A 21,381-nucleotide genomic window follows, 5' to 3' on the forward strand; every position below is an offset into this window, starting at 1 on the left:
AAAATACTAGTGCAACGACAAGAGCTATTGAACTAGACATATCAAAGATTAATATGGAGAGGGAATATAGCAGTTCCATTCCACATGGAGCAAAAGTGTTTTCCAGTTAAAAATTTCTGTCCTTTACTAACTCTAACAGAAGAGCTGTGAACACGTCGAGTCTCACAAATTGGTCAGCAGAGAAGTCACTTGGTCATAAGATGGAAAATCAGCAGACTGTAAAGGCCACTGTAGATGTTCTGGCCTGTTTGATGAGATGGTACTGCTCGACAATACATGTCATACTCTGCTACAGAAAAAGACTGAGAAGCAACGCCGACCACCTACTGGTTCTGAAGCAAAATGGGTTCTCATGTCCAATGACTCTAATATAATGAATCTCTCGTTCCCATTCTCAAGCAAGTCTGTATTTTGTTCAGCCGGCATCTCAGCACCTGAGGAGAGACTCCTCTGTTCCATGAGCAATGTTTGGTCCCAAAGCCCAAGTCTCATGTCAAGAATTTTATTAGTGCATTGGTTTCTTTGTAAGATAAACTTTAAGTAACCTATTCACGGCTTGTAACAGATTAGGAGTGACATTATTGTAATGAAAAAGAGTACTCTCTCCAGAGAAATATGAATGGTCAAGACAGGAACAATATTGCACTACTTGCCTTCGTTATTTGAAATATTTCTGCATGTTTCTTACTGACAAATTATTACAATGTTTGTTTTAAACATTCTTCGTAACAACAGTAATTATAATGTTTTTAATAATTTTGCTCTAAATATGAAATACCTTTATTACTGCATAAATATACAATAAGCAGCATTATATAACGTAAATGTCTCACAATTAACTATTGTCCTGGTTTGCAATCAGAAATTATGGTAAACCTAACGACACTATAGCATATGGATGCAGCTTAGATATTAATGTAACGATACCGAGCACGGACATAACTCACCAAATATTTTCATTCAAATAAACAGAATGGAAACGATACATGATTCCACTATCTAAAAGATAAGTAAAAATGAAAAATACAATACATTAGGATAAACAAAACACAAAAACTAAACGACTAAAGCCTATGAAAGCAATTTAAAATAATCCCTCTCCCCCTCCAAAACAAAAGTTAAAAAACTCCGCACAGAGTAAAGACTGTTCCGGCAACAACATCAATAATTCTAGATGTATTTTTCACGATCCGTAAGATTACTGATAATGCACACGCAAATGCAGCCTTGCGTAATAACAGCCCATTTCCGATGGCTAGCTACAAACCGGATGCTAACGAGCTCTTCCGTGTAATGGATAAAACCAAACCCAGAACGCGGCTGGTAGGATCTGGCTGCGCTTTGTGTGCACGGTACGGCGATAATCGCAGTGAAATTTAACAACAATGGGGCAGCAATGCAACGATTCAACAGACACACACACACACACATATGTGTATGTGTCACACACATATATATGTGTGTGTGTGTGTGTATGCGCGTCTGTATGTGTAGGCCATAAGTACACTGTATTGCCTTTTCCACTCAGCCTACAAAGATGGCTCTACGGGGTGCCAACTAACTTTGCTCTCCAAGCCTTTCTGGGATGAGACCGCTAGCCCCATGATCCTTTCCACATTAACTGCATCCACCAATCAACTAATCACCAGGTACTTGATTCAGTATCTTAGTCAACAAAGGCAAAATGGATTTTTTTCAGGCAAAGTTGGAATCAGCAAGCCAAAGAATTGTGTACAAGTAGGCTATAATGATTTTAGGGGTTACATTTTATCGGTTCTATGCAGCCTATTTTAATTACTGCAATAATGTCTTACCTTTCTATTTCCTAAAAGTTTTTGATTCGTTTTTCATCGAAAGACCCGAAATCCTAAAGGAAATGGATCAGGCAATTCTCTTTTCCGAGTCTCGATCCCTAGACTGTTACAACACTTAGGTTAACCGTTACACCACTAAGTAGGATAACGTTCATTTCAGTTCATAGGTACACTTACCTTTCAGATTCAGGTACATTTAAAATAACTCATCATCAAACGGTGATGTAGTGTTATGCGGTTATTGTTTTATAAGATGAAAAGGTTTTTGTTACATCCCCAATTCCTACATAATGTAATGGCCACGTTACAGACATCATCCATACATACACACAAACACACACACATATAGCCTATATATGTGTGTATGTGTGTGAGAGATATTTTTCAAAATTATATGAAAGACAATCCAAATAAATAACAGAGAACAACAAAATCTCAGACCGAAAACTTATTATATTTCCTGTCAATGAAGCCAATTAGCCTATTTGTTAGGGAATAGCCAACTATCTCTAAAACTTGTTAAAGTCAGCTGGGCTTTCAGGACTCAAACATGAAGAAACGTGAAGGTGGACTTAAATTGAGGAGTGAATTACCGGCTTATGTAAAACATATTTTATTACTGTTATTAGCGCACATAAATTATTCTTGGAAATAGCATAATCGCTAGCAGCGCGTCAGAGCATATGCATAAGTAATATATACGCGTTTTATCATAAGCGTACATAGACTTCATAGAGTTGTGGATTGTGCAGTGTCACTTGATTTGGCTATTGTCAACACCTGGTTTGAAAAAAAAAAAAAAAATCAGTACATCACATACAAGAGTGGAGCAAGAGAAAGTCAAACTGACTGCCTCATTTGCAGATCACATCTGAGAGAGGTGAGAAATTGTAAAATTTTAAATGGAGAGTGTGTGGCAGCACAGCACAGGGTGATGATAATGGACATGGAAATAAGGAACACAGTAAAAGATAGGCTTGCACGTGTCCCATCAACAATCAAGTGGTGGAAGCTGACGCAAGAGGAGGAAGCGAGGCAGGAATTTAAGGAGAGAGTATTGAAGGAAGTTAGATTGCTAGAGGGAGTGCAAGAATGATGGAATCACAACAGTATGGTGATCACGAAGAGTGGGTGGAGAGATGTTGGGAAAGACATCTGGAAAGAAACCTCCTGACGGTAAGGAAACCAGGTGGTGGAATGAAGAAGTGAAAGAGATGGTGAAACCCAAAAGATGCAAAAAAGATCTGGGAAAAATATGGACAGCAAGAGGATAATGAGAGGTAGCAAAGACATAAGAAACAAGTAAAGAAGGCATTTGCACAAGAGAAGGCAAGAGCGTTGGATGACATGTACGAAGAGCTGGAAACAGCTGAGGGGAGAGAAAAATTCACAGAATTGCAAAGTCGAGGGACAAGAACACCAGAGACTACTTCCATATAAAACAAGTTAAGGATGGGAATGGGGTGGTTTTATGCAACGAGGATAAGATAAAGAGGAGGTGGAAAGAATATTATGAACACCTGTTAAATGAAAAAAATCCTAAAAAATTCTTGGAAGATGGATTCCAGAACCTTGGTAAGACACATACTATTAGCAGGAAGGAAGTAAAGAAGGCACTAAAGAAGATGAAAAACGGTGAAGCAATACGACCAAATGGAATTCCTGAAGAGGCGTGGAAGAGCCTGGGAGAAGAAGGAATAGACATGCTGTGGGACCTAGCAAAGAAACTATACAGTCAGGAAAAAATACCAAAAGAATGGAGAGAAAACTTCATTGTGCCTATCTATAAAGAGAAGGGTGACATCCAGGATTGTGCAAACTACAGAGGAATAAAGCTAATGTCTCACACCATGAAAATCTGGGAAAGAATATTGGATCAAAGAATTAGGGAAGAAATATCTGTAGGGATGCATTGTTTGCCCTCCAACAGATGATGGAAAAACACTGGGAAAAGCAAAAAGGACTGCACATAGTATTCATAGATCTGGAAAAGGCATATGATAGAGTCCCACGCCAAGAGGTTTGGAGATAAATGCGAGTAAAGGGAACACCGGAGAAGTATGCGAGGTTGGTCCAAGATATGTATGAAGGAACAAAAACGCAGGTTAGAAGCAGTGTTGGGTTAACTGAATGGATACCAGTAAGAGTTGGTTTACATCAGGGATCTGCTTTAAGTCTATATCTTTTTGACCTGATAATGGATGTGCTATCTCAAGGAATAAGAGATTAATCACCCTGGTGCATGTTGTTTGCTGATAACATCGTGTTATGCAGCACCAACAGAGCGGCAGTGGAGTCAAAACTAAAGCAATGGAGGAAGGTACTGGAAGACAGAGGATTAAAGATCAGTAGGAAGAAGACTGAATGTATACCTAAGTTTTAATGAAGTTCAAGACTCCGAGATTTGTATGGAAGGGACAAGGTTGAACCGAGTAGAAAAATTTAGGTATCTTGGTTCAACAGTTGCTGATGGAAATTTGGATGCAGAAATAACACACACAGTGCAGACTGGATGGAAAAATTGGAGAAATATGTCAGGTGTCTTGTGTGACCGCAGAATCAACATAAATGTTAAAGGAAGAATGTATAAGACAGTAGTGAGACCAGCTTTGATGTATGGAGCAGAAACATGGCCGGTAAAGAGAGTGCAAGAGAAGGAATTGGATGAGGTAGAGATGAAAATGCTCAGGTGGATGTGTGGAGTAACAAAAATGGACGGGATCAGAAATGCAAGGATTCGAGGAACCACTAAAGTCGTAGAACTATCAAAGAAGGCCCAGGAAAGAAGACTGCAGTGGTATGGCCATGTGATGAGAAGGGATGAGACTTATGTAGGGAGGAGAGTGATGCAGATGGAGGTGCCTGGTGGGAGAGCAAGAGGAAGACCAAAGCAAAGGTGGATGGACGTATTTAGAGATGACCTGAGAGACAAACAGTTGTCAGAGGACGATGTGTTTGACCGAGCCAGGTGGCGGTAAGTTGTCAGAAACATCGACCCCACACAGAAGTGGGAACAGATGCAGAGAAGAAGACACAGGCTAACATGTTCGCATAAAGAGAACGTAATCAGACTTGGACTCCTCCGCAAAGCAGGACCAGTTGTTGATAGCAAACTGAAAGGTCTTGTTCCACTCATTCTACCCTCCTCATTGCCTCAACAAGTTGCCCTGGAATTCTTTCCCCCCTCACTTATTTCATATGAACGTTGCGCAAATCGTGTTTATAAGTGGGCATGTCCTCCCCAAACAAAAATTAAGAATATTGACCCATTTATTTCTTGCTGCATCCGTGGCCAAGACCTACGGTTACTTAAACCAGTGCAACATCAATATAAGGTCACTAGTTAAGTATATCTTAATTTAACCAGACCACTGAGCTGATTAACAGCTCTCCTAGGGCTGACCCGAAGGATTAGACTTATTTTACGTGGCTAACAACCAATTGGTTACCTAGCAACGGGACCTACAGCTTATTGTGGAATCCGAACCACATTATGACGAGAAATGAATTTCTGTCACCAGAAATAAATTCCCTCTAATTCTTCACTGGCCGGTCGGAGAGTCGAACGCTGGGCCAACAGCGTGCTAGCCGAGAGCTCTACCCACCCCTCCAATGAAGAACTATATAGCCTACAGTAATGTACAATTCAAGATATATAATTCTCTATATATTGGAGAATAATATATTCTCAACTCTACATGTCATGATATTCAACAGGTTCCAGTGCACAAAACATGCACTACATCCCATCCCTCAGAAACAAGGTGCAAACAAGCAGGTACGGGTAAAAAAGAAAAGGGCGTTTCCTTTATACTGGTTAATTACATTAGACGACTACAGAACTCATCAGTAAATAACAGAAACGCACGTTTTCTTCAATTAAAAATGGCTGCGCCTTAAAAATGGACCTGAAATTAAGCTTTTCACATTTAGGCTGATAACGACTGTCATTGGATAAGATTACAATGAAAATAATGCATTCAGCTAACCAGACCTTATGAATATATTAATAAAATAAAGATTGTTATTTCATGAAATTTTTATTACTTCTGATATGTACGGAACTGTATGTGTAAGTGTAAATGTGTCTGCGCTTACACTTTAAACAAACTGATGTCACGCCAACTGAATGCAACAATAAATCAGTTAAACTCGAAGCTCAACTCAAATAACAATGCATTATTCTACATGTGCATGCTGAACTATTATTATTTAATAATGAAGTAAAATCGCTGCAGTTCCTTTTATGCATCATGTTTTCATCATGTAAATGGACACATTCATTCACTGGAAATGCTCATTATCAACCTTTGTCCCATCCGTCGGTAAGAACGATCTCTCTCTCTCTCTCTCTCTCTCTCTCTCTCTCTCTCTCTCTCTCTCTCTCTCTCTCTCTCTCTCTCATTTGAAGGAATATTTTATGCATGCGCTCTTTGGTTACAAATAAAACTTGCTCATTACAACAGGTCTTGTAATACATTTAAATAAGTATAAAATAAAACAATTAATAAACTTTGCTTGAAATAACCATATCGAGGGACATGACAGGAAGCAGGCTACGGTACCAATAAACTTGCACGAAAAAACAATCCTTCAACTCTTGCTTAAAAATTTTTACAACACATACTATTCACCTTGACCGGTTAGTTATAAAACTGGATGTTGTCTTTCAACACTAAGATTTACGATGCCGTAGGGCTGCCTTAAAGTGGGTTAAAGGCCTGGCAAACTTGACAAAGATAATTCTACGGTACATTAAAATGCATTTACTAAAGTAATGTACATATGTATATGTCTGTATGGGCATCGAACACCAAAAGGGGCAGATATCTGAATAGTTCCAGTAAAAAACGATCTTATAAAACTTGAACATCAAAAACGTTTACGTGCAAAGATGACCTGAAATTTTGGGTATCGTAACATTCTTCCACCTTACAACAGCATACCGTGTGACGTAAGCATTTTTGTTTAGGTCTTAGGCTACGCTGCATATATGATTAAGGCAAAGACCTACCGTATGTTTTCATAGGGATCCACAAGTCGCTGTATGGCTCATCATTCGACAAGACTCTGTGATGGGACTACGAAATTTAGAGTCAATATTCAACTGAGCATGAAATGTCACGTGTCTGTCAAACGGGAATTTACAAACATGCTAAAATTGTCATTTCAAGTCAGGCATATTACTCAATTGTTCCCTTACGTGATCAACTTGATGCTAAAATATTACATTAACCGTCAAATTTTTCAGCAGCAAAAATCACTTTCCGAACCTAAGCAAAAATCCAGTACGCAATTATGTGAAGTCATAAACACATAACTCATGGATCCATCACCACACCACGTCACACCTATGATTCTCTGGGTCACACGTTTACTTACACAGCTACAAACACACACTGAGTCCAATGACTGAGACAGAGTGGTACCTCCGTTGGAGTCTGGCTTTAGTTCGGTAACATTCACAATCAAATCATCGTATGTTTTTTAAATTGTCGTACGAATTGCCATACTTTTAATGAATTACATTATACATACATTGTCTTTAATTTTTCGCAGTCCATAATATGTTAATAAATGATAAAAATAAAACGATAGACAAAAAATTTTGTGTTGTTTGTGGCGTCAATGCTCTTTGAAGAGGATCATCGTACATCTGGCTGCCTCCAAGATCTCGGGACACGGGGATATATATTCTCTTTTCTTCTTTCTGTCTCTCCTCTTCTCTTCAGACTAAATCCGTATATTTTCGTTCAAAGACCTGTAGCTATGGTCCGTAATTCCAAGTCATCTTCAAAAATGCCAAATTTCCTTTAGGCATAAAAGTAACCTCGTGATAAATAATACAGCATCGAACTTTTTATAGGTAGCAGGAGATGGGGAAATACGGAATAACATACGAAATACTTTGTCAAACACTTGTGACAACATCAAGTATCGGATCAGGGCGGTGGCAAAATGAACCAAAAAAAAAAAAAAAGCTGGCAACGGGGTTTGCTACTCTGCAAACATCTTTTACGGATGCCAACACCAAGTATCACCCATGTTATTTATTTCTTTTATTACTGCCTATTTCTCACTATATAATTTAAGCGGCTGGGCGCACACATATTCTGCGGAAAGTAACTCCGACGAAAGAACACAAATAAAACACTTGACAGAAATAACGAAAACGAGGGACTCGGGGACTTGAGATTATTTTTAGGTGGGTTTTATCATAGAATGTAGGTTAATTTTCCCAAATTGTACCGAGACGCTCCACATCGTTTAGCATTTTTCCCTGTCTTGTTACTCAGGTATTCTCCTACGAAAAGAGGATGCCTAAAAGTGTGTCTGCGAAAGCATTATTTTCTATGTCAACATTCGAAAGACGAGCTGTCCTGGCCACGAAGGTCTTATTTTGTTTTTACAGAAACCAACGTTTGAAGACATTCCCCACGCCCTTCTATTTTCTTTAGCTGTTACTACTTTTAGTGATGAAAGATGAGCAAATGTTGTGACTATAGTAAAAAAATGCTGCAAATTATAAAACATTGGAAAATTTTACTATGTGCTGCAAATTATAAAATATATATAAACTTTATTTTACTATATTATATATATATATATATATATATATATATATATATATATATATATATATATATATATTGGTTGATCATATTATTCAATTTACGTAATTTTTACGGCCCTGCAAACCAAGATTACACGTAACCAAAGCCAAAAGTTAACCTCAAAGACAGTCGTTAATTAGCCAAAGGTCGCCAGTTAATTATTAAACTTAACAAAGAATATTATGAATTTGATTTTAAACGTTCTTCCAAACATTCGGCTGAGGCATACAAAAGCATCGAGATTTAACCTGATTTTGCTTTACCCTAAATCCTAGGTATTTTACTGGAATAACAGGGTTGAAGCTAACAATATAATAATTAGGGCTTAATCTAGACTTCAAACACATATACCCTAAGTGGTGGCTGAGCAAAGAAAGAGTTGGAAATACAGAAAAGAGGTTAAAAGAATGGACGAAGTTTCAACAACACACAGACTCTATTATGTTGTTTCACCATTCACTAATGAAATAATTAGACGTCTGGAGACTTTTTCTCTCAGCCCTGACCGGCCTGGGTCTTGGCCTCGTCATGCAGCCTATGCTCTGTTAAAAACATTCGCCACGAGACAGGTAGAAAGGAAAAAGGACTTTAGGACCACCTATTCTTAAAGTTGTTGTTTTCTCCTATAGATTTGCCTAAATGCTACCTATTCCTTTCTCCAACGGATGTTAAAGTTTGAACTGAAGACAGCACGGGACTTTTCTCTTGGTCAGGCTGATTTATTTACAATCAAATGTTACGACAGGTGTAATATTTATAAAAATATATATACAAAAATATATATATATATATATATATATATATATATATATATATATATATATATATATATATATAGTGAGGTTCAAGGTCATGGAAAGGATTCTTTATTATGTTGTTGTTTCAGATTTAGCTGGCCTTGTGCCAGCACCTCTGCCCTAGAGCAGCCCGTACCTTCATTATGTTGTTGTTTCAGATTTAGCTGGCCATGTGCCAGCACGGGCTCTGCTCCTCGAATTTGACAGGTGTTTATAAGACAAAAAGCGGACGGAAAGGTGGGCAAGGCCTCCCGCTGCGTCCATGCAGAATTTGTGTTTTCTGGCAAGCATAAGAATACGTACAACCTTCGTTACATGGCATATAAAAGGTAGATATACATATCGGCGGAAAGGCCATACAATGATACATAAGATGAGGTACATGAAGAATCTAAAATAAAGACAGGTAAAATACATGACGTGATTAATGTACATCTGATGTATGACTAAAAATTTACAGATAAGAGTTAGATTACTATGCTGCTGTAAATTCTTGATTGAAAAATATTTCAAACAAACTTTTTTGCCAACAATGATAACAAACCCGCACTTGTTTATGTGTGCATGGGTAAAAGGGTAAAAGGGTAAAATTTCTACCTCAATAAACATTCATTTAGGAATAATGTATGTCTCGTCTATAATTCTACGTATATTCACTTACGGTATTTACACATGTACTTGCACACAGTGCCATATGCATACATGATGAAGTTCACTGGTGACGGCTAAACACAATAGACAAGAACTTGCAGCAAGAGTATTAATGTTTCAACTTGCCTTTTTTATTTCCTCTCCTCAGAACAGAATTTTATCGCCGAAACAGTTATTTGTCGTGAACATTGAAACTAAAAAGTCGCCACTCACTAGCAAATAAGTGTAAAGCTTAAAAAAAAATTATTAAGTAAATACAAATAATAAATCTTACGGAGGAGTGAAAATGGATGGCCATGGAAACACTACCGAAGAACACGAATTCCCTCCCCCGTTAACAGGATGAAGCACGGCTTCCGCAATAGATAAGAATCTTCGACTGACAAGAATTTAAAGTAGCTGCCGTTATCTTTAACGTGAAGGGTGGTCTTGTGTTACAAAATCAGCTGCCTTTCGATTTATCTAACTTTTTGAAAATACACACTAACAAGAGGAAGTAGTTCTATTATATGGCTTATTATTATTATTATTATTATTTTTTTTTTTTTTAGAAATCTTCAGTGCTAATTCTTAGAAATTTAGATGACTCCTAACCAAAAAAAATAATAATAATAATAAGTTTGACATTGCAAAAACTATGTTTCTAGGGTATGTGTGGGAGTTCATTCCATACAATATGTTATGAAAAAGGTACATCACGTAAAAGTCACATCATATATATATATATATATATATATATATATGTGTGTATTATATATATATATATATATATATATATATATATATATATATATATATATATATATATATATATATATATATATATATATATATATATATATATATATATATATATATATATATATATATATATATATATATAGTCAAAATGAAGTCATTTCTGCAAAAAGAGGCTGCAGAGAAGAAGCAACTCAACTACCACTGCTGAATCATGGATGCCCAGGTTCAGAAAACTTCTGCATCAGCCATTTCATGAGCCTTCACATACGGCTCATCTACACCACATAAAATGCCCGTACACACACACTGCGCAAACCACTTCTATCGTGCCGGCACTCTAGTTTGCTAAATATTGCTTTGCATTAGGACTCAAGAACATGGTAAAGAAGTATCTCACTAATGTTCCGCTCCATGGTGTGTGTGCAGGGCGGGGGCCGTTCGGTTGGGATAGCTATGCCCATTCTTCACCTCGGACTCATATCGCAAGAAAAATTTATGAACGATGCCTTTCCATTCTAACTCCTCCCTCATAGCGTTTATCCATCACTTTCTAGGTCACTGTAGTTCTTCATTGGAGGGGTGGGTAGAGCTCTCGGCTAGCACGCTGTTGGCCCAGCGTTCGACTCTCCGACCGGCCAATGAAGAATAAGAGGAATTTACTTCTGGTGATAGAAATTCATTTCTCGTCATAATGTGATTCGGATTCCACAATAAGATGTTGGTCCCGTTGCTAGGTAACCAGTTGGTTCTTAGCCACGTAAAATAAATCTAATCCTTCGGGCCAGCCCTAGGAGAGCTGTTAACCAGCTCAGTGGTCTGGTTAAACTAAGGTATACTTAACTTCTAGGTCACTGTCTCCCCCTTCCTTTAACGCCTCCAAATTTGCTCACTTTTCACCAACCTATCATCCTTTATTCTTCCCACTGACCAAACCACCTTTCAACCTGTCCTGCTCTTCATATGCCATATTTACTACTTTAACTATCAGTCTCTACAGCATTAAGTCTTTCTTTCTTTGACATTAAACAGTTCAATTGAGGAAGCATATCTGCATATACAAAAGGTTCGTCATCAGTACATCAGCTAATTGCAAAAACTGTGCCACTCCCCTTGATCCAGTGAGTGACCTTGTATTTCTATGATACCAAAGTTCTGCCACACCACTAAATTAGTATTGAAAAAACTTTCTTCCCTCCAAACCTACGAATCGCTGATCCTCATCACCGTATCCTTTTCCTTTCTCTTAGCTTGACAAAATCCCCCTGCAAACATTTTGACATATCAGCAGTTTTTTCCGCTATCCACAAACTTTATGGTTAATGGGGTATAATAATTTTTACGTCAAATTGCCAAAACAAAAAACCCTCCTTAACACTTACAGTTATATCTGATAAAGTGGAAGGACCTCTCTACAATTCTTTGGCTTAGTAGAGGGAGGGAGTTTCTCATCTTAGTAACTTAGCCCTCACAACATTGTAGAAATTGATTCACTCTCTACATAACAAAAATTGACAACCCCAGAGAGGTAGACAGGTGCCATACACAAACTCGCACTAGGAAATGAAACAGCTATTCTTATGCTCAAAGAACCAAAAAATAAAAATTCAGGAAATTCCTTACCAGGGAACTGAAAAAGATGCGACAAACTTTAGCTCCATAAGACATGGCCCGGTTCAGCAGCTCATCCATAAACTCATTAAGTGATCTATTTTCACAAATTCCTTGATACACTAATGTATCAAGGATCCTTGTGAGCCAGTCACCTCCATTCTTTCACCAACTGTACTTGCGTTCATTTTTTCACCTTCTAGATATCCATTTCCGATCACACCTTTATCATTCGCAGTCTTCGAAGCTTCTCATTAATAGTATAATCTACACTGTGATGGACAAACATCGGTCATTCCTCATCACCTACACAAAGCCTTATCATAAAAATCCGTATCTACATCTGTTATTTCTCTGACTTTTCAGCCTCATTACCCAATACATTTTCCATATTGATCAGCCAAGAAGACGTAGCCTAACTTCATCTTGTCATTCTTCCGTCAACATATTTATACAAAAGCTTCACATCCATCATAAAATCTTCTAATGGATCTGAACAGGAGCAGTTTTTCCCTTAGTGTTAAACTTCTCACGCATTGTTTCATATTATTCAATCAACAAACATTCTTCCTAGTTTAAACCAACACTGCTCTTCACATAGCCTTTTTCCTATTCATTTTCCTATCGAAATCCATGAGGCAGATGAACCTCCATAAGTCATAATTCCTTTTATCACCATTTCCTATGGCGTCTACAAATTCTAAATATCTCTAACACGAGAAAAAACTTGTCAGTTTTCAATAGGCAATAACTTCCGTAACTTAAATCTATGTGACGTATTTGGAAAGACATTGCCGTCGTGAGCTATTAAATTTTTCTGTAATTGTCAGCATTGCGAGAATATTTTTGTGAAAAAGTCAGTCAATTACCGAGTCCTACGAAAGAAAAATTGGTAACATTTCCCCATTAGGATATTTACATTTTTATCTTGATTTCATTTTTAGTTGACCTGTTCTGTTGTTTCTTTTTTAATGACAACGCAAGCCTTTGAAATTCAATCTTCCACGGGCATCCCGCCGGATGCAGTGATCACGAACGAACTCGAAAAATGGGAAACAAAACCCATTCTGCTGGAGCACGCTTTGAACTCCCGTTTCGATGAAACCCCACAAGAGACCGCAGCTCGAAAACATATAGCTTGTTAATCCACAAGTTTCATTAAGGTGAATAAAAGAAAAACAACATTTTTGCACAGGATTACGGGAATTACATTAATTACGACTGCTACAACGTATGACTAAATGGATGATGATGAGGGGTGGCAGGTGGGGTTTAAAGGCACGCTGTACCCAGTAAGTTGATCTTTCGTTTATTGAAAGTAAAGATTAATAATAATAAAAAAAATAAGAGCGCTAAATAGAATATTAGCCAAATTTTTTTTGAATGACTTTCTATTTACTTTTCTTTTTAACAATGTCACCTTTACACATCCCTGGGAAATATTATTAAATTTATACTTCAGTGTTCAAATGAAAAAGCTCTTAGTTTTCCCACGGATTAACAAGTCTCAATACCCGTATCACGAAAAATTTTGAACTGTAAAGATATCCCATAATACATGTGTTTGTTTCTTAAAGAGTACCCTTTACACTCGTCTACTGGATTTTTGTTTTGTCGACATAAAAACAAAAAATGCTTCAGAGCATTTGTTTGGTAACTATATTGTTCAACTTGCTTTCATAATTATTTATGTTATTTTATGCCCTCAGGCAGTTGCATGTCGTCTGATATGTTTATATTTGCCACAATGTTGCATAGAAATGGTATAAACTGACACCAGTTATATATTTTAGTACTACCTTACCGATCAATATCAAGACACAAAAGTAAGTTATCATTTATACAATTTCTGTATTTTTACACTTAGCATGAGACTGTTATATATAAAGATTGGTCTTTGTTCTCGTGGTCCGGCAAACTGTACTAATTATCATTCAGTGGTTGTTGCCTTAAGCAGCCAAGTTTAATATTTACTGTGCTCGCATCTGGAGCTTTCATCTATGTATTTTACTCGGTTTTGAAGTGAGAGAAAAATGCAAATTATGGCTAGGTAAAAATTACATAAAATGGATCAAATTAAGCAGCAAAACAATGGAAAAACTGCTAATATAATCTAAAAAACTTTAACAAATCTTCATTTGAAAACAAAAGCTACCATATTTATAACTTTCACGGACAATCTAAGAGGAATGGAACACGGACTTTAGAGTTACGTGATCAGTGAAGTTTCCGTCATGCTTAAAGAAACATTAGCCATACTTTAATGCAAATCTATCCCTGTGGAAGTACTGTAGGTATACATTTCCACCCTCCTATGGTATTCAGCATGACACAGACCCAAAGAATGATAATGCATTTCTTCAAGAAACTTGTGATTTTTTTACGCCAGAACCAAAATGCAGAGTGTTTTTTGTGATGAAGTAACCGAGAAGGGGTGAGTAACGTATCTAACATAAGTTAGTGGAGAGAAAGTGTTAGCTGACAGTTTTCTCATCGCCTCGTCTCATTTATAGCGTCCATTGTCTGGTCTTACAGGAGATTGCCCTTTCATACTTGCAAAAAACCTTCCCTTATAGAAAGAGGTGAGTGTGCGTTGTCTTCATGGATTTTGAACATTTATATGCATAAGAAATATAAATCCATCCACGTGCCAGCTTTCATCATTACAAGAGATCTCACCACTGATATCCTAAAAGAGGCAAATTTTTTTTTATCAAGAGTGTTGTTGTGATACACTCGATTTCTAAAGATGCGAAAAATGCACTGGTCTTGCGAAAGGAAAACAGTTACAAATCCACTAGTTTACTGAAAAAAACTCCAAATTTACATAAGATATTGGTTTTGATAACATTAGAAGAAGTAGCTGAAATAAAGTGCATGAGGTAATATGAAACCCCACTTTTAATACTTGAAAGTGAGCTATAGAGGAGAATACAGTATAACGCGCCGTTCGTTCATTCGTTCGTTCTGGAGTAAGCTGGCCTTTTGCCAGTGCGGACTTTTGCTCCTTGAGCAGCCCGTAAACATCTTGTGTGCCAATAAAGATCAAAAGGAATTTCCTCTTTCCCCTTTTTCCCCTTACGTCGTACCCTTTCTCTCTATGACATCTTATTGATGTCCTCCTCTCTAAACTAGGACAATGTCTCTCTTCTGTCCCAGTTAACTAGGATAATGTTTCTATTCTGTCTCAGTTGTGCTTGGAAACTTAAATTAAGTTTACATTTCATTACCAGGTTTCTCAGCAAAGTGTTGATGCAGAGATACTTTGTTAACAAAGGTAACAGGAAGAACAAACAAAGGGCCTTACCCAGATTAGGCCTGGAAGAAAAGAGAGAGAGAGAGAGAGAGAGAGAGAGAGAGAGAGAGAGAGAGAGAGAGAGAGAGAGAGATATACGGGCATTGCCTTTGTGAAAGCGATGGATACTCATTAGAAAAAGTGGAAGGTTAGAATTTGGAAAACGTGGTGAAACTGGTCGCTGTTTAGTAAATGGAATGTGGTTGCCTAGTAAGAGCTTTTAACCACTGGAATGAAAGGAAAATTTTCTTTTTATAATTAACAGAAAAGTGGCCAAATACACTAACAATGAATATAATATGATAAACTACCTGCACTAGTGTCAGCCATAAGTTAGTTTTCAGAGCCCCGCTCATTTTTTAATTGACCTCGAACACTTTTCAGCTATCAACACATGCAGATCCAATTTACATATTGTATGTCTCCACTTTAGGAAGACCATACACTTTTTGTGTTTCCAAAATCTATATCCTTCCCAAAACACGCATATCCTACAGAGTCACGGTCCACCAAACTCTGCATGCCACAAATAGCAAATGCACCATAGAATTCCTAATCGGTTTAGCTTTAAGTCATTGTATGGGTCCAGTTGCAAAACAGTTTCAAAAGTCCGAGCACCACCACTGATATCTGCAATATATAATCCTTTGTAAACAAATAAATAAATATCATTTAGATCTCATCTCCTTGTCTAACTCCAAAATGATATTTGATTTTTAACGTTCTTTAATTTTTCAATACACTCAACAATCAGCGTTGGATTTTTGGTTGTCAGAGGCTAAGTCAGACGTTCCAACGGTTTCTGTAATCTGCAGGTTTTTAGTCTGAATCTTGCCTCATTGCCAGAAGTTCTGACGCAATAGGTGATCGTCCTTCGTATCATTTTCGGTAACTCGGAATAATTTAGACTGGTATCTTAGTGTTGTAATAATACATATGTGGAGGTGAAATGATCTAACCATCGAAAATAATGTATCAGCAAAAAAAAAAAAAAATTGGTATTTGTATGCGTTCAGGCTCAGAAAACATTTATCCTAGGCTGACTTTACGACGAGGTAAGTGACATTACCCCAGACATTAATTTTGCCCAGGTTTTAGATGTGAATTTTATGACCTTGTTCAGAAAATAATTTTGTATTTTTTTAGAGTTGATTTTACCTGAGTTTTTTAAATGTGATGAATTGTTTTAAGGATGAATTTTGGTCAACATTTAGTTCCGTCGGAAATGGTATGTTAGCCTAACCGAAAATACACTCGCATGCACAAATGTAGTAATGGGGAATGTCAGTGGGCAATCATAGGTTCAGGGTCAGGGTAATGTATGTAGGCAGGGTTTGTACATAGGAACAAATAGGGCAGCAAACAGTCTAGCCTAACAAGATATGTGAGGCAGAAATAACGTTTCTTTATGATGATGCTGCCCAGGGCCAGGTTAGTTTTGGGAGTTTTATGCAGTAGGTTAAGCCTCCCTCCCCTCCCCATAAGGTTGGGGTGAAATTTTTATGTTAATACCAGCCCCACTTGCTTGACTGCCTAATACCATCCCCACGGTCATAGCCTAAGCACCAAAACAATAAAGAAAAGGTAAATATTTCATAAAGATGGTAGGTATTTTCATGATGTTGCCCTGTAATATGTATATCATCCTATAGTTTTGATATATTTACTCTTCTATTTATCATGTGTTGTGTAATAATAATAGTTGAGGTATTGTATGTAATGTAAGGTCAGATCTCAAAAGAGTTAGTGATTTAGATAACAGCATAATTTAGAATTGATACATTTTTAATAGTAACGTAGTATATGAGCAACCTGGGTGTGTCATAGCAAAGGGTTTGTTTCGCTCCAGTTGTCATCGTGAAAGATAAAGGTGCTGACAGGTCAAGATAACACTCGCTGCTGTGTTCTGGAAGCCAACTTGGGTTTTTTTTTGTTTTTAAAACATGTTAGTCATAATTAGCCAGTTGCAGGCTGTTTTGATCTTGTTAAGAATTCTGTAAAAGCCTTGTCTCATATGAGAAGACAAATGATTTCACAATGTTACATTTATTGTTCTGATTGTGTCCCACACAATTTTCTTGTAAAAATGTTTACCTTTTGAGAAACATGAACCAGTGTTGCACTGAAGCACGTCTCGATCGATTACGTCATGTTTTGTAAGATTGCAGTTCAAAACGTTTTGCTTCCTTCTTCAGAATTTTCTCTTGTATCTCATTCCCAAAATGCCTTAATGACATCTGATTCTTTCATTTCCTACTGGAATCCTAAAGTTTGTTCAATCTGATTTCAGAGACTGTTAAAGTTGGTTCTCTCTCTCTCTTCTGAAAAGAGAGTAATTATTAACATAAAGTGCTATTGTGGTCACTGGTGTTAATCTTAACTTTTGATATCTGAATTTAGGAAAACTGTAACAGTGCCTCACAAAAGTGTGTTTTGGGAATTTAAAGCAGCTGCGTGATTTTGCAAAGGTTTTCACAAACTTGTGTAAGGTAAAGTGAATTTTACTTACTTATTACCATAGTATAATAAGGTATTAGGGAAATGTTGCTTTAGTGAAATTGTTGTTGGTAAATTTTTTCTTTTTTTGTGTTATTGTGTTTGCAATTTCTTGATTTTTCACATATATTGGTGATTTAACATATTTTAGTGATTTAACATTTATTTACTTAGCATTTTAAATATTTCTTGATAATTTAACATTGCCTACTTTATTCAAATTTCATTTATTAAGATTTTCTTTTCAAATATTGAGTAATTCTTGATAGTTTAAATTTTGCTAAATTGATTTAATTTCTTGATAAATTAAATTTTTGTGAATTGGTTTTGTTTAATAATTTGACTCATGAATTAATTAAATTTTGTGTTGTTTTCAAGTAATAGTATATTTTTCAGTTTGTGAATTCTAATTATAAATTTTGAATTTAAAAATAAATTTTTGCATTTAATGTTTTTAAAAACAGTTTTTCATTTATTGACCACCAGTGAATAGGATTAATTGTGTGCATAAGGCAAAGTGATAAACATGTTTTGTTCCTTTAGTTTTGCTGAACTGAATTAAGACCAGGAAACAGTTAAAGTTGTTTGATGGAGTGATGCCCTTTTACTCTAGTATATTTCTTGTTTAATTGTTGATACCACACACTTGTTTTGATAAACTTAGTTTGATTTTTCACATGATTAATGAGCTTTTTAAGGGACCACCGTTACCTTTAGAGTACTCAATGGTAAATTTTTACAACAGTCGTTTTTCTATAGTAATTATTTTTTCAATGTTTCTGAATGATAGTAATACATTGGTATTGTTTTTGAGTTACTAGCCTATACACCTCTACTACATCCAACAAGGTTAGGGACCCTTTGGGCATGGGGGTTTTGGGTGAAATCACCATGGACACAAAACAGCATTTGATTAATTGTAAAATAAATCATAGCATACCAGGGCAACTAAGGCTAGTGTAATGTAACATCCCTTCATGATCAATAGAAGAAATTTTGGTGCTCGCAGACCACAGGGAACAAAATCAATTACAATATTATTTTAAAAACAATTATAAATTTACCTTATTTGGATGGACACAAACGTTTTGATGGGTTATATCCAGAACAAGATGGTTGTGGCTCATCTACAGTGTCATTGTCGGATCAGAAAATGATTCCCTAGGTGGTGATGGTGGCTGAGTGTCACTTAAAGGTGGACATAATTTAGCAGCAAGTACAAATTGTTGTAAAAGTGAACTGTACTGCTGCAGGTAACACTCTGTTGTCTTTACAAATCAATGCATCGGAAATCGTGAATTAAGGAAAATAAAATGAACACAGACTGGACAAACTCTTGAGACTTCAACCAAATGACAAGGTGTAAGATTTTCACAAGGTCACGTGAGTCCTAGACAACATGTAACTACCCACAATGCAATTTTAAGGGGGAAAAATTCGCATCAGAACCACAATGCAGTTCTAAAGAAAACAAATCCGCATCAGAGCACAAACTGTTTTAGCTTTTTCGAGGATGGGAATTATATAAACATTCATATCCGATTATGGTGAATTTCCCCAAAAAGTGTTCAGAGACAAAGTTTATAGTTTATAGATGCAAAATGCATCTATAATACTATAATTAGAATGTTGGAACTATTGGCTAATACCTTCAGTCGTAATTTTTAATGTTATGAGAGTTCAGGTAACTGGCTGAAGTGAGGGAATTTTTTAGTTGCATAGTAACATTTGTGACAATATTTTGGTAGACCCGGGAACAAAACAAAATATCACTTTGGTTTATTGTTTATACTTGTTAGGGATATTTGTTCTGAACATACAAAATTACCCACACAGCCGTTAAACTTTGAACAAGGTGGTTAGGCAGTAACTACTGCCAGGTAGGCTACTCGCCTACCTGGATTCCATTCCAGTTTGCTTGCATATGTTTTCTCTCTTTCCCTGATTGTCGTTAGGCTCTTTATTATCCCGGTGGGATCTTTCTACATTTGTGAATATATATTGCGTGTGTTTGATATTTATTAATACAAACCCATGATTTGTGATAGCCTTGCATAAGCCGTCATTCCCCTGCATCTGTAAAAGTAAGTACAGTATACCTTAGTTTAACCAGACCACTGAGCTGATTAACAGCTCTCCTAGGGCTGGCCCGAAGGATTAGATTTATTTTATGTGGCTAAGAACCAGTTGGTTACCTAGCAATGGGACCTACAGCCTAATGTGGAATCCGAACCATATTATAGCGAGAAATGAATTTCTATCACCAGAAATAAATTCTTATTCTTCATTGGCCGGTTGGAGATTCGAACTCGTGACCAGCAGAGTGCTAGCTGAGAATGGAACCCACCCACCCAATGAGGAACTCCTGCGTGTGTATCTCGGGTTTGACGACCAAGGGCATATTTAGAGGGGCATAACCAAGTGGTAATGCTTCTCTTCCAGTAGCCCTTTATTTAGATACTGAAGGCGTTCCCCTGTATGTTCAGAGATATTTGTTGGGATGTAATATCTTCACTCCCCTATATTGATCGGGACATAAGAGTTCGCTTCCTTTCTTGGGATCCCGCCCTCCGTGCACAATGGCATGACTATTTCCTTCCTACTTGTGCTGAGTGTTGTTTCCACTGCCTGCGCTATAGAGAGTTGCGGGTGGGGGGGGCTGTTGCAGGCATCGTCAGTAAGTTCCGCTTCCACGGCCCCCTTGGTGGCCTCCCCTCCTTCCTTCTCCCTCCCTGTAAGTTCTTCCTTATCTCTCCTTTGGTAGAGATCTCCCTTCTTCGCCCTCTTCGCTCGCTTGTTGGGTGAAGACTGCCAGGTGGGGAGGGCGGTTGGGTGACCTCTTCTAAGAAGCCTCCTTTGCTGCGTAGGGCAGTTCCCCTTGTTACGAGAGGAGTCTCCCTCTACTAATCATCTTTGCTTTTCCTTTCAGGTTGATAGTGAGCATCGCAGGCACAGCAGTAGCTGGCTGGATATCTCAGGGGATATCTTGCATGAAGGAGTCCCGACGTTTATTCAGTGTTGCTTCGAGATCTACCACAGTACCTGGTTGGAATGGCATAGTTCCACGTCGGGATCGTGCCAACTCTGTTCCCGCTGATGTGGATTGATTGCTGTCATTGCTGGCCTTCATCTATGTTGTGGCACTGCCTTTGGCGTATCTGTGGTCCATCTGCTCGATGACAGTCTCTGAGCGGCTCTTCCTGGTCTCCTGCCGCAGCCGTCCTGATCGTGCCTGTCACTGCTGGTAACTTTCATGTGATGTTCCTGACCGTTGCTGTAGCTCCTGCCTTCCGAACTGCTTCCATAACTCTTGCATTGGCTGTCCTGATTGTGTCTGCTGCTTCTCCTGGTGGTCATGTCCTGGG

At 37.4% G+C, this 21,381-nt stretch overlaps 1 protein-coding gene and 1 long non-coding RNA gene across 4 annotated transcripts in view; one reads left to right on the plus strand and one right to left on the minus strand.

The window, feature by feature from the left end:
* Window positions 1-7,257, minus strand: part of LOC136839372 (uncharacterized) — a 225,768-nt gene extending 218,511 nt beyond the window's left edge. For 2 of the 3 annotated variants that reach the window (XM_067105289.1, XM_067105288.1), the window contains exon 1: window positions 6,829-7,244. The gene's annotated coding sequence lies outside the window, so the exon portion shown is untranslated. Of the gene's footprint in view, window positions 1-6,828 lie in introns of all 3 variants that reach the window. The other variant, XM_067105286.1, reaches the window with a different exon arrangement.
* A 9,185-nt stretch (window positions 7,258-16,442) lies between these two features.
* LOC136839375 (uncharacterized) overlaps window positions 16,443-21,381 on the plus strand; it is a 32,450-nt gene continuing 27,511 nt past the window's right edge. Inside the window, exon 1 of the long non-coding RNA XR_010853307.1 lies at window positions 16,443-16,575. This is a non-coding gene — a long non-coding RNA (uncharacterized lncRNA). The remainder of the gene's footprint in view (window positions 16,576-21,381) is intronic.

Source organism: Macrobrachium rosenbergii, chromosome 6, assembly GCF_040412425.1.
Source record: "Macrobrachium rosenbergii isolate ZJJX-2024 chromosome 6, ASM4041242v1, whole genome shotgun sequence".
NCBI classification, from domain to species: domain Eukaryota; kingdom Metazoa; phylum Arthropoda; class Malacostraca; order Decapoda; family Palaemonidae; genus Macrobrachium; species Macrobrachium rosenbergii.